Genomic DNA, 10,141 nt, shown 5'->3' with positions numbered 1-10,141 from the left:
CGGTAACGTTTCCAAATGGCATTCAGCTCTCCAGTATCTTGTCCTTTTTGGTCTTTATTCCAATACCACCTTAACATAACAGCGCAGCGGTCACAAACTGTTTGCCTTCTTACAATTAACGACACACCTGACACTGATTACATGCGTCTACCTTAAATACCTTTACATGAACAAAACAGAAAAAGGTGACCTCTAGCGGCCACATAAGGTATTAACCCAAAAATGGCTCCTACACCAATGTTCACATTTTGGATAGAAAAGAAAGATGGTTAAAATAGGAGTGAAAGCCATCTATATCCACTCTTGAATGACCATCTTTAAACAGCGACAGTGGCTTATGACACCAACTGTCTACCATCTATAATCCAGTTTTGAGATCCCTTCCCAGTCTACTTCCAAATTCAGGTAAAACTGAGGTTATTGTACTTGGCCATAACAATCTTAGTAAAAAGGTGTCTAACAGATATTTATCTCAATGGCATTACCTCAGTTTCAAGTAACACTATCAGTCACAGGAGCTCAGTATCAGCATAATAGACAGAGTGATGAATTAAGAAGGCCTTAGCTAATAAAATAACAAAAAACAGTGTTGTTCGCTGACAGTTTCAGCAATGCTCCTTACTCTCTTTTGACTCTATGGACAAACATATGAAAGTGAAGATGTTTTGTTGTTGTTGTTGTTGTTGTTGTTGTTGTGTTACATACAGATACAGTAAAAACTTTCTAATTTGAGTGTTGGGTTTAGGGAGGATAATGAAAGGGAACCTTTATGAAACACAGAATATGTGGCCCACATGCTTTTCAACAAACCAAAAGCTGTTGAACAGCGTTCCACTTATGTTAGGATCAGTGTTGGGCAAGTTACTTTGAAAAAGTAATTAATAATAGTTACTAGTTTCTAGGGCTGGGCCATATCATACCGTTCACGGTAATACCGGTATAATGTTGGGCAACAATAGAAAAATGAAATATCGTGATAGAATATGGGTAAAACGTGCGTGCACAGTGCCTTTGTTTTCATTCGCACACGGTGGAAAAAGCAGATCTTTGAATGAAACCGATGAACCAGAACTGGTTTGTAAAAGTGCTGCAACTTCAGTGGTGTGGAACTGGTTTCGCTTTCGTCCGTCAGATACACAATAAAGCACTATTTTTGGTAGCGCATGCTAGCGGGCTGTGGTTATTACCGTGTTTTTTGGAAAATACGGCACACTTAAAATCAATCCTTTGATTTTTCTGAAAATCGACAGTGCCCCTTATAATCCTGTGTGCCTTATGTATGAATTCTGGTTGTTTTTACTGACCTCGAAAAGATTTTATGTGGTACACGGTGCTTGAAAATCTGTCAAATGTTTTAGTACGACTTTGCTAAGCTACAAACCCAGACTGCTTGATGGATTGTCAGAGCATTACGGCTATCGCAGGCAGGAGCCTGGCGGAGTGATACTACTGTGCTTCAACATAGTATTGAGTGTGTATAACCTCTTTTTAAGTTTTGTGGATATGGTTGTAAAGTATTTTATCTAGTGTCAATTATATCGTCAGTTATATCGTTATCGCAAATTTTCAAATGTATATCGTGATAAATATTTTTGGTCATATCGCCCTGCTCTACTAGTTACTTCTTCAAAAAAGTAACTGAGTTAGTAACTGAGTTACAATATTCTAAAAGTAATTAAAAACTTATTTGAAAAGTAATTATTGCGTTACTTAAACAAACAAACAAAAAAAAAAACGTTTAACCCTCTGGGGTCCAGGGTATAATTGGCCATTTTTAACCACTTTTGATTTTCCCTCCACATTTCACCTTTAAAAACAATTTACTTTGCCTTGTTTGGTATCATCCTTTTCAGCACAACCTCACGTGTCTGAATTTACAGTTATGTTTTCATTATGACATACTGTATTAACACAATTGATCTAAAATCAGACAAAAAAAAACAACATAAAATCAGAGTAGAAAAAGTTATATATTTTACTGTAACAACCACAAACATGTTTAATGAATCATATTTAATAACTTTAGATGCAAATACAAATTGTCAATTTTAAAAAGTTTTGCAAACAACAAAGTTATTTGCATCCATTTACCTTTTACCTTGATTTTTTTTTAAATAACCATTACAAACTATTTACAGAACAATCAGCTGTTCTGCATTCAATAAGATCCCACACAAATTATTTGTGCCACTCCAAAAACATAATTTCTGTCCACTATAAAGGAGAACATCACAGCCTGATTCCTGCAGGTCTGACAGCAGCAGGTGTATCACTCCAGGGGCGATTCTAGGATTAGAGCTTTGGGGATGCTGAGCACCCAGAGAGCTGCCCAGTCAGGCAAGATAAACTTTACTCGTCACAATGAGACTTCTTTCCTGTCTCTCTCAGTCTCTGCATCCTTAAATGTCTCCAGTTGTCCCGAGTTCTCTATGACTGTCTCCTTGGTGCATTTAAACCAGTTTCTCCCTGTCCTTGTCATCTGTTGTTCTCGTCTCCGTTATCAGTCATCATAATTTTACCATCTCTGTGCAAGTCTGCAAATTTCTTTCTTAAATCATATGATTCCTAAATTCATCAAGTCTCTCTGTCCCTGGGTCCTTGTCTCAAAGCATGACATCACTGTTTTGTACATTTTAACACAATTTAATCCCCACATTTGTGAAAGAAAAGCAAAACAATTTTTTGAAAAGTCTGTAACAAAACCATCAAATCTGATAAAGGTAATTTAAATGCTGCAGAAGAAGAATGGATTGGAATAAAAATAAACCAATACATATCCTAACCTTAATTACTGGGGGAGAATAATGAATGATACTCATAGTGAGTAAAAAGTAAACTGAGTATATTTTTTGAAAATAGATTCACTTTTAGTGTGTATGTATAATATAATACAGATATATAAAAAACACTCCCAAAACAGAATAAATTAGTACAAATAAAAATCTTTACTGCACACACTAATTTTACTAATTTAATAATACTAATTTTGTGTTGTACGATTTATGGGTTTCATGTTTTCATAGTGGTACTTGGGAGAGCTTGACATATTTATCAGGTGGTACACACTGTAAAAAGTTTAAGAAACACTGATAAGTGTATGTGTGCTTTTGGAGAACATTTAAAGCTGCAGCACAGAATATTTGAAATAATTCAATTCAATTCAATTTTATTTATAGCTTAAAACATTTTTAGAATATAAACAGAGCACTCTGCTTCTCTTTACAGCAAAATTACATTAATATGAAAAAATACTATTAAGATCACTAACAAAAAGTCCTCTCTCAGTGTACTTTCAACCAAAAAGCAAATAACCAAACCACATGAACATCTAATAAAAGATATAAATATTGAAACACTGATTCAACATTATTTGACGGATCATTTATTTTACACTTTTACCTGAATGTAGCTCCTTTAAAAAAAAAAAAAAAAAACTTCCTCATATCCATTATGAACCTGGCTGTCTGTCTGTACAAAACAGACACACACACACACACACAACAGGAGTTATAAGGTTAATGGGCATTCGGTCAGTTAGCTAGTTAGTATCCATTTAAAACAGGACAGTGGTAACAATGGTAGGCTACGGGCAATTTTAAGTTAAAAGACCGGATCCAGATGACCTGATGGATCTGGAAGGTTCATACTGGGTCAGGAGGTCACTGATGTATTTTGGTCCTAAACCATTCAGAGCTTTATAGACCAGCATCAGAACTTTAAAGTCTATCCTCTGACGGACAGGCAGCCAGTGTAAAGACCTCAGAGCTGGACTGATGTGGTCCACTTTTTTGGTCTTAGTGAGAACTCGAGCAGCAGAGTTCTGAATGAGCTGTAGTTGTCTGACTGATTTTTTAGGTAGACCTGTAAAAATGCTGTTACAGTAATCAAGCCTACTAAAGATGAATGCATGGACAAGTCTTTCCAGGTCCTGTTGAGACATCAGATCATTTATCATTGAAATATTCTTGAGGTGATAGTAAGCTGATTTTGTTAATGTCTTAATGTGTTTTTCTAAGTTTGGGTCTGCATCCATCACTACACCCAAATTTCTCGCCTGGTTTGTGGTTTTTAGGTGTATAGATTGAAGTTCTCTGGTGACCTGTAATCGCTTTTCTTCGGCAGCAAAGACTATTACTTCAGTTTTGTTTTTGTTTAGCTGGGCAAAAATTGTGGCACAACTAGTCATTAATTTCTTCAATGCATTTCCCTAGAGCCTGTACAGGGCCTCGGTCTCCTGGTGACATTGTGATATATATTTGTGTGTCATCTGCATAGCTATGATAGTTTATTTTGTTGTTCTTTATAATCTGTGCCAGTGGGAGCATGTAAATGTTAAACAGAAGGGGTCCCAAGATGGAACCTTGGGGAACTCCACATGTGATATTTGTCTGCTCAGATGTGAAGTTGCCTATTGATACAAAGTATTTCCCGTTTTCTAAGTATGTTTTGAACCAGTTTAGTACAGTTCCTGAAAGCCCTGCTCAGTTCTCCAGTCGTTTGAGTAATATGTTGTGGTCAACTGTATCAAATGCTGCACTGAGATCCAGTAAAACTAAGACTGACATTTTACCACTGTCTGTATTCAAACATATGTCATTAAACACTTTGGTCAGAGCGGTTTCAGTGCTGTGGGTCTGTCTAAAACCTGACTGGAAGGCATCATAGCAGTTATTCTGTTTTAAGAGGTAATTGAGCTGTTGAGAAACTGCTTTTTCAATGATCTTACTTAAAAATGGGAGATTTGAGATCGACCTGTAGTTGTTCATTTGTGTCTTGTCAAGATTGTCCTTTTTCAGTATAGGTTTTATTACAGCAGTTTTTAGTGGTTCTGGAAACACACTTGACATTAAAGAAAAGTTGACGATCTGTAACAGGTCTGACTCCAGAGTCTTTGAGACCTTTTTGAAAAAACTTGTTGGCAGGACATCTAAACAGCAGCAGGAGGAGTTCAGTTGACCTAAGATGTCCTCCAGGTCTTTGCTGTTAACAGGGTGAAACTGTTTCATGGTGTTTAACCCTCTGGGGTCCAGGGTATAATTGGCTGTTTTTGACTACTTTTGATTTTACCTCTATATTTCACCTTTAAAATATGTTTTTCTTGCCTTGTTTGGTATCATTATTTTCAGCAAAACCTCAAATATCTGAAATTTGAGTTAATTTTTCATTTTGGTATACTATATTAGCACAGTTGATCTAAATTCAGACAAAAAATTCAAAATCTGAGTAGAAAAAAGTTATATATTTTACTGTAAAACCCACAAACATGTTTAACGAATCATTTTCATAACTTGAAATCCAAATAGAAATTGTACATTTCTAAAAATTATGCACAAGTTTTGCAAACAACAAAGTTATATGGTACTATTTACCTAAAAATGCAACCAAGGCCTCAGGCGTTTTTTATATAACCATTTAAATCTATTTACAGAACAATCAGCTGTTCTACATCATATAAGAAGGCACACAAATTATTTGTGCTAGTCCAAAAAATGTAGTTTGTGTTCAGTATTAAGTCAAATATACCCTAGTAAGCTATAGTACTTTTTCCTTTGGGAAGGTACGATCTGTGCAGTCTGCAATTCTGTAGAAGAAAGATGTTGAATCTATTTAATTATTTTTGAAATTATTCTTTTTTTTTGCTGGGAGTTTGCAACCCTATTAGTTAGGTTGCTTAATATTTCTGCTAAGTACTCTTTAAAATACCAGAATAGGAAGGATGGAGCAGGTTTAAGTTTATTAGATTGATCAGTGTTGCTGAACTATGAAATAGTTTGGGTGCAGTGTATTTTTTACATACAGGTATAACAGAATAACTTTAGTGTTGTTGTTTATTTAAACTTGAGTATGAACTTAAACAAAATGGAGCAAGATATTAAAAAAAAGAGTTTTATTGATTAAAAAACACACTATCTCGGATTCATATCGGTATCGGCAGATATCCAAATTTATGATATCGGTATCGGTCATAAAAAAGTGGTATCGTGCCATCTCTAATTGTAATATACTATTGCTGATATATGAAAACATAATAGCATTAATAATAAAATAATATTAATATGAAGAGGCATCTTAGTCAGTTATGATGTGAGGTGGATCATTGTTAGAAGTAGTCTGCATCAAGCTTAAGGTTTGCTCAAATTCAGTACAATGACATATGAGATGAAGAAAATAAAGAAAATATCTAAACTAATTAAGTGCATAGAGGCACTTGACCTGCTTGAAAACCTGTCATCCTAGATGAGACATTGCTGAAATGTAGAGCACACCTATATTAACAACTAATAAGCTAAACCCTGTATACAACAGCTAAAGCTACAAGATTGAGAAGCTGAATTAAATATGTGGTCACTGCTAAGCTGATGAGCAAGTAACACGTTTTTAGAGCAGGAGCTGCATACTATTAAAGCTCAAACATGCAGCTGTCTGTGAGCTCAATTTTTTCCCCTCACACTTCTGATTTGTTTTGTTTTGCTTTGTTGTTTTGAAAAATAAGTAAATTTGTGATGACACTTGTAGATCACAGTGACACATAATGATTAGCCATATGATTTACTAATGCAGATGTAATAAGTTTATTCTAAAATTCAAGGAGAACAAACAAGAACAACATTTTCAGTTGTGTCTTGGCTGTTGTTCTCTGTGTAGTGTGCTGAGTTTTGTTTTTTGTTTTTTTCTTGTTTTTGACGTGTTGCTTGAGTGAGGAGTACTGTGACTTCTGTAGTAGCTCTCACCATGCGACCTTGATGATGATAAGTTCAGAGCCAGCTGAGAGCTGGGTTGTCTGCTTTGCTTTAGGTGATAAGGCAGAAAAGTTAAAACTTAGTTTCTTGTCTTGAAAAAAAAGGAGATTTTGTGTTTCTCAGCCATTTTCTGTTTTTGAGAAAGGAGAATTTAAAATAATAATAATATGTTTTGTTTAAGTGGTGAAGAAAGCTAATACTGCAAAATACCGACTAGTGCATGATCTGCGAGCAATAAATGAAATCACTGAAATGATGCTACAAGTAGTAGCAAATCCCCACACTATACTGAATCAAGGCACTCCAAAAGAACAATGGTTCTCAGTGATAGACTTATCAGACGCCTTCAGGTGACTTTTGTTGTGATTTGGCGCTATATAAATAAAATTGAATTGAATTGAATTGAACTTTTTCTCAGTGCCTTTACACCCCGACCTATAACACCTGTTTGGCTTCACTGTTGAGGGGCAGAGACAGTTTCTACTCTATGTAGATAACATTTTAGTGACTGGCCACACAGAGGAAGGGTGTAAGCAAAGTGTGTTACGTCAGTTGGCTGAGTTGAGGCCATAAGGTATCTTTAAATAAACTCTAATTGTGGAGACCTGAAGGCACATACTTAGGGTACACCCTCTCAGGTGAAGACAGAAAGCTACTAAACAAAAGAAAAAAAGCTATACAAAATGCGCCACAGCCACAAAACTAAGCATTCACATTCTTTCTGTCAGTGAGCCTGAGTTATGACCTTGGCTCCCTGTTTTTCTGCTCCCGTCCAATGTTCTCTATTGTCTCTACAATGAAAAAAAAAAAAAAAGAGGCCCTGACTCTCTGAACACAATATTCTCTTCATAACTCAGCAGTATGAAATGTCATGAAACAGTGTAACTCACTCACAGTAAATCAGCAGTATAGGATAATACAAACCTATCTAATAAATCTAATGATTTTCACATTCTTTTAACTCAGAAGTATGATGAAAACTAAAACTACATACTGATTACACAAGAAGTATGATGTGGCCTACAGCAGTATCATGATTCACTCATTATGATTACAGGTATAATGTAATATATAACAGCATAATAATCTCAAGCACATTTACCTTTCTTAACACACACGAGAGAAAGGCAGCTGTTAAGAAAATGTCCTTTTTGGGTGAGACAGGCCCACAGGCCCTGCATGCAAGCGAACTAACACACATACATGCAATGAAGAACAGCTTACACTACAGCACACACTATACATGCGCCTATATCTCTCACTGGTGTTAAAGGAGGGAAAAACTTAACAGAGTTTTGTTATCAAATGCTGAATTTATCCACTGCTGACATTTAACTCTCCAGCTTGCAGGACAATAGGTGAAATGTTTGTGAAAACAGAGAAGAAAAAGAGAAAAAATAAATACAGAGAGAGTCTGGTATGACCAAGCAGTAATCAGACAATAAATTTAGTTAGTAATACAATAAATTGTGAGATGCTTTCTGTTTGATTGATGCAACACAAATAATTTACTGTATGAAGGAATTTCTCTTTTGTGATAATATTTTGAATGTGCATTTCTGTTGACCTGTCAACTTAGCGCATTATGAGCTGACATGCAAATTAGTTGATTGATACTAGATTTGGAAAAAATGACTGGATTATAAAATAAGTGAATAAGATGTAACAGAGGGTTGAAATTAGTTTCTTATTTCTAGTGTGTGGAGAAAGGTTTTTATCATGGCACACATCTGTTTAAATGGGAGGAAACTCCTTATGTGATACGACATTTAGCAATTTGCAAATGTTCAGGACATCAGAAGGATGACTCTGAAATTAAAAAGGGAAACAATTTTGCTGACAAAGCTGCAAAAGCAGCAGCTATAGCAACCACAGTCTTACTAACAACTCATGAAAATCACACTATTCCACTATCTGTACTGCAGGACGAACAAAAGCAGCACCACCAAAAGAACAAAAACAATGGCTAAAACACAGAGCAGTACTAGACACTGATGACATAATGAAAATAGCAGGAAAACCCATTCTTCCCAAATCATTACACAAAACAGTCGCTCTAGTGAGCCATGGCTTAAGCCATGTTTCAATGGGAGGAATGGTCTTTATAATAAACCGACAATTCTACACTATAAATTTTGAAACTTCAGCAAAAGAATATGTGAGAACATGTATGACCTGCCAAAAACACAATACCCAAGGTAACTTAAGGCCAAGTGACTGGTTTTCTTGGCTTTACACTGGCTCCTGGCTACAGGTGCTAAAAAGACTACTCATCGGAGTTGGAGTATTTTTACTTTTATTTTGTGTCTTTGTAACATGTACCCTGCCATGTCTAAAACTCATGATTAACCGCATAATCGTTTCCACTGTAGCTGCATACATAGCCGTGACAAATCATGATGATGTTGACCCCGACCTGTTGGAACAAAAAGCAGCACCACCAAAAGAATCAGACTTTGTGTGATTAATGATGATGTGACAGAAAATGTACAACAAGATGTTACATACTGATATCTCACTTAAAAGTTATACTGACAACAGGAGGGTATGTCAATGGAAAATTGTACTTAGTAGTCAGTATAAGCTTTCAATGATATGTTTACTTGTCATAGAATACTGCATGATGACCTTTTCCTTGCTTAGAACTGATTGTTCTTTATAAAACGTGTTCTGATATTTCTATCTGAATCTTCCCACAGCGATAGTAAGAAGTTGAACAAGCAGTTCTGACCTCGCACACACACACACACACACACACACACACACAATCACATACGCACATGCTCACGTCACTAAACGAATCTATTCATTTCTCTTGTGTATAAATAAAGATAAGTGCAAGAACAGAGCGCGCACTTCACAGGGCCCCCACTCTGATGTGAGCGTTCTGTGAACGCCCTTGCAAGTAAAAATCTACAGCGTGTGTGTCTCCACTCTCTGACTCTCAGCTGAAGAAGTGTAATTTAGAATAAATCTCTTGACATTCTGTGAAGAATTTGGCAAAGTCATTGCAGGCCATGGTCGAATGAAGTTCAGGTGCCACTGACACAGGAGGGTTTGTTAGCCTGTCAACTGTAGAAAATAAGACCCGAGTGTTATGACTGTTTTTGGTGATGATGTCAGAGAAGTAGGACCTCCTTGCACTCCTCAGTTGTAAATCATAATTGTGAAGTTTCTCTTTATAGATGTCATAATGAACCTGGAGGTTTGTTTTTCTCCATCTGCGCTCAGCTTTCCTACACTCTCTTTTTTCATTTTTCACCAGTGTGGAGTTTCTCCATGGAGACTTCTTCCTTCCAGAGATAACCTTCACCTTAATGGGAGCAATTGTGTGCATTACATTTAACATTTTAGCATTGAAGCTATTGACGAGCTCATTGACTGAACCTCTGGACAGGTCA

Source organism: Oreochromis niloticus, linkage group LG3 (assembly GCF_001858045.2).
Source record: "Oreochromis niloticus isolate F11D_XX linkage group LG3, O_niloticus_UMD_NMBU, whole genome shotgun sequence".
NCBI classification, from domain to species: domain Eukaryota; kingdom Metazoa; phylum Chordata; class Actinopteri; order Cichliformes; family Cichlidae; genus Oreochromis; species Oreochromis niloticus.
Note: the sequence above shows the minus strand (reverse complement) of the source record.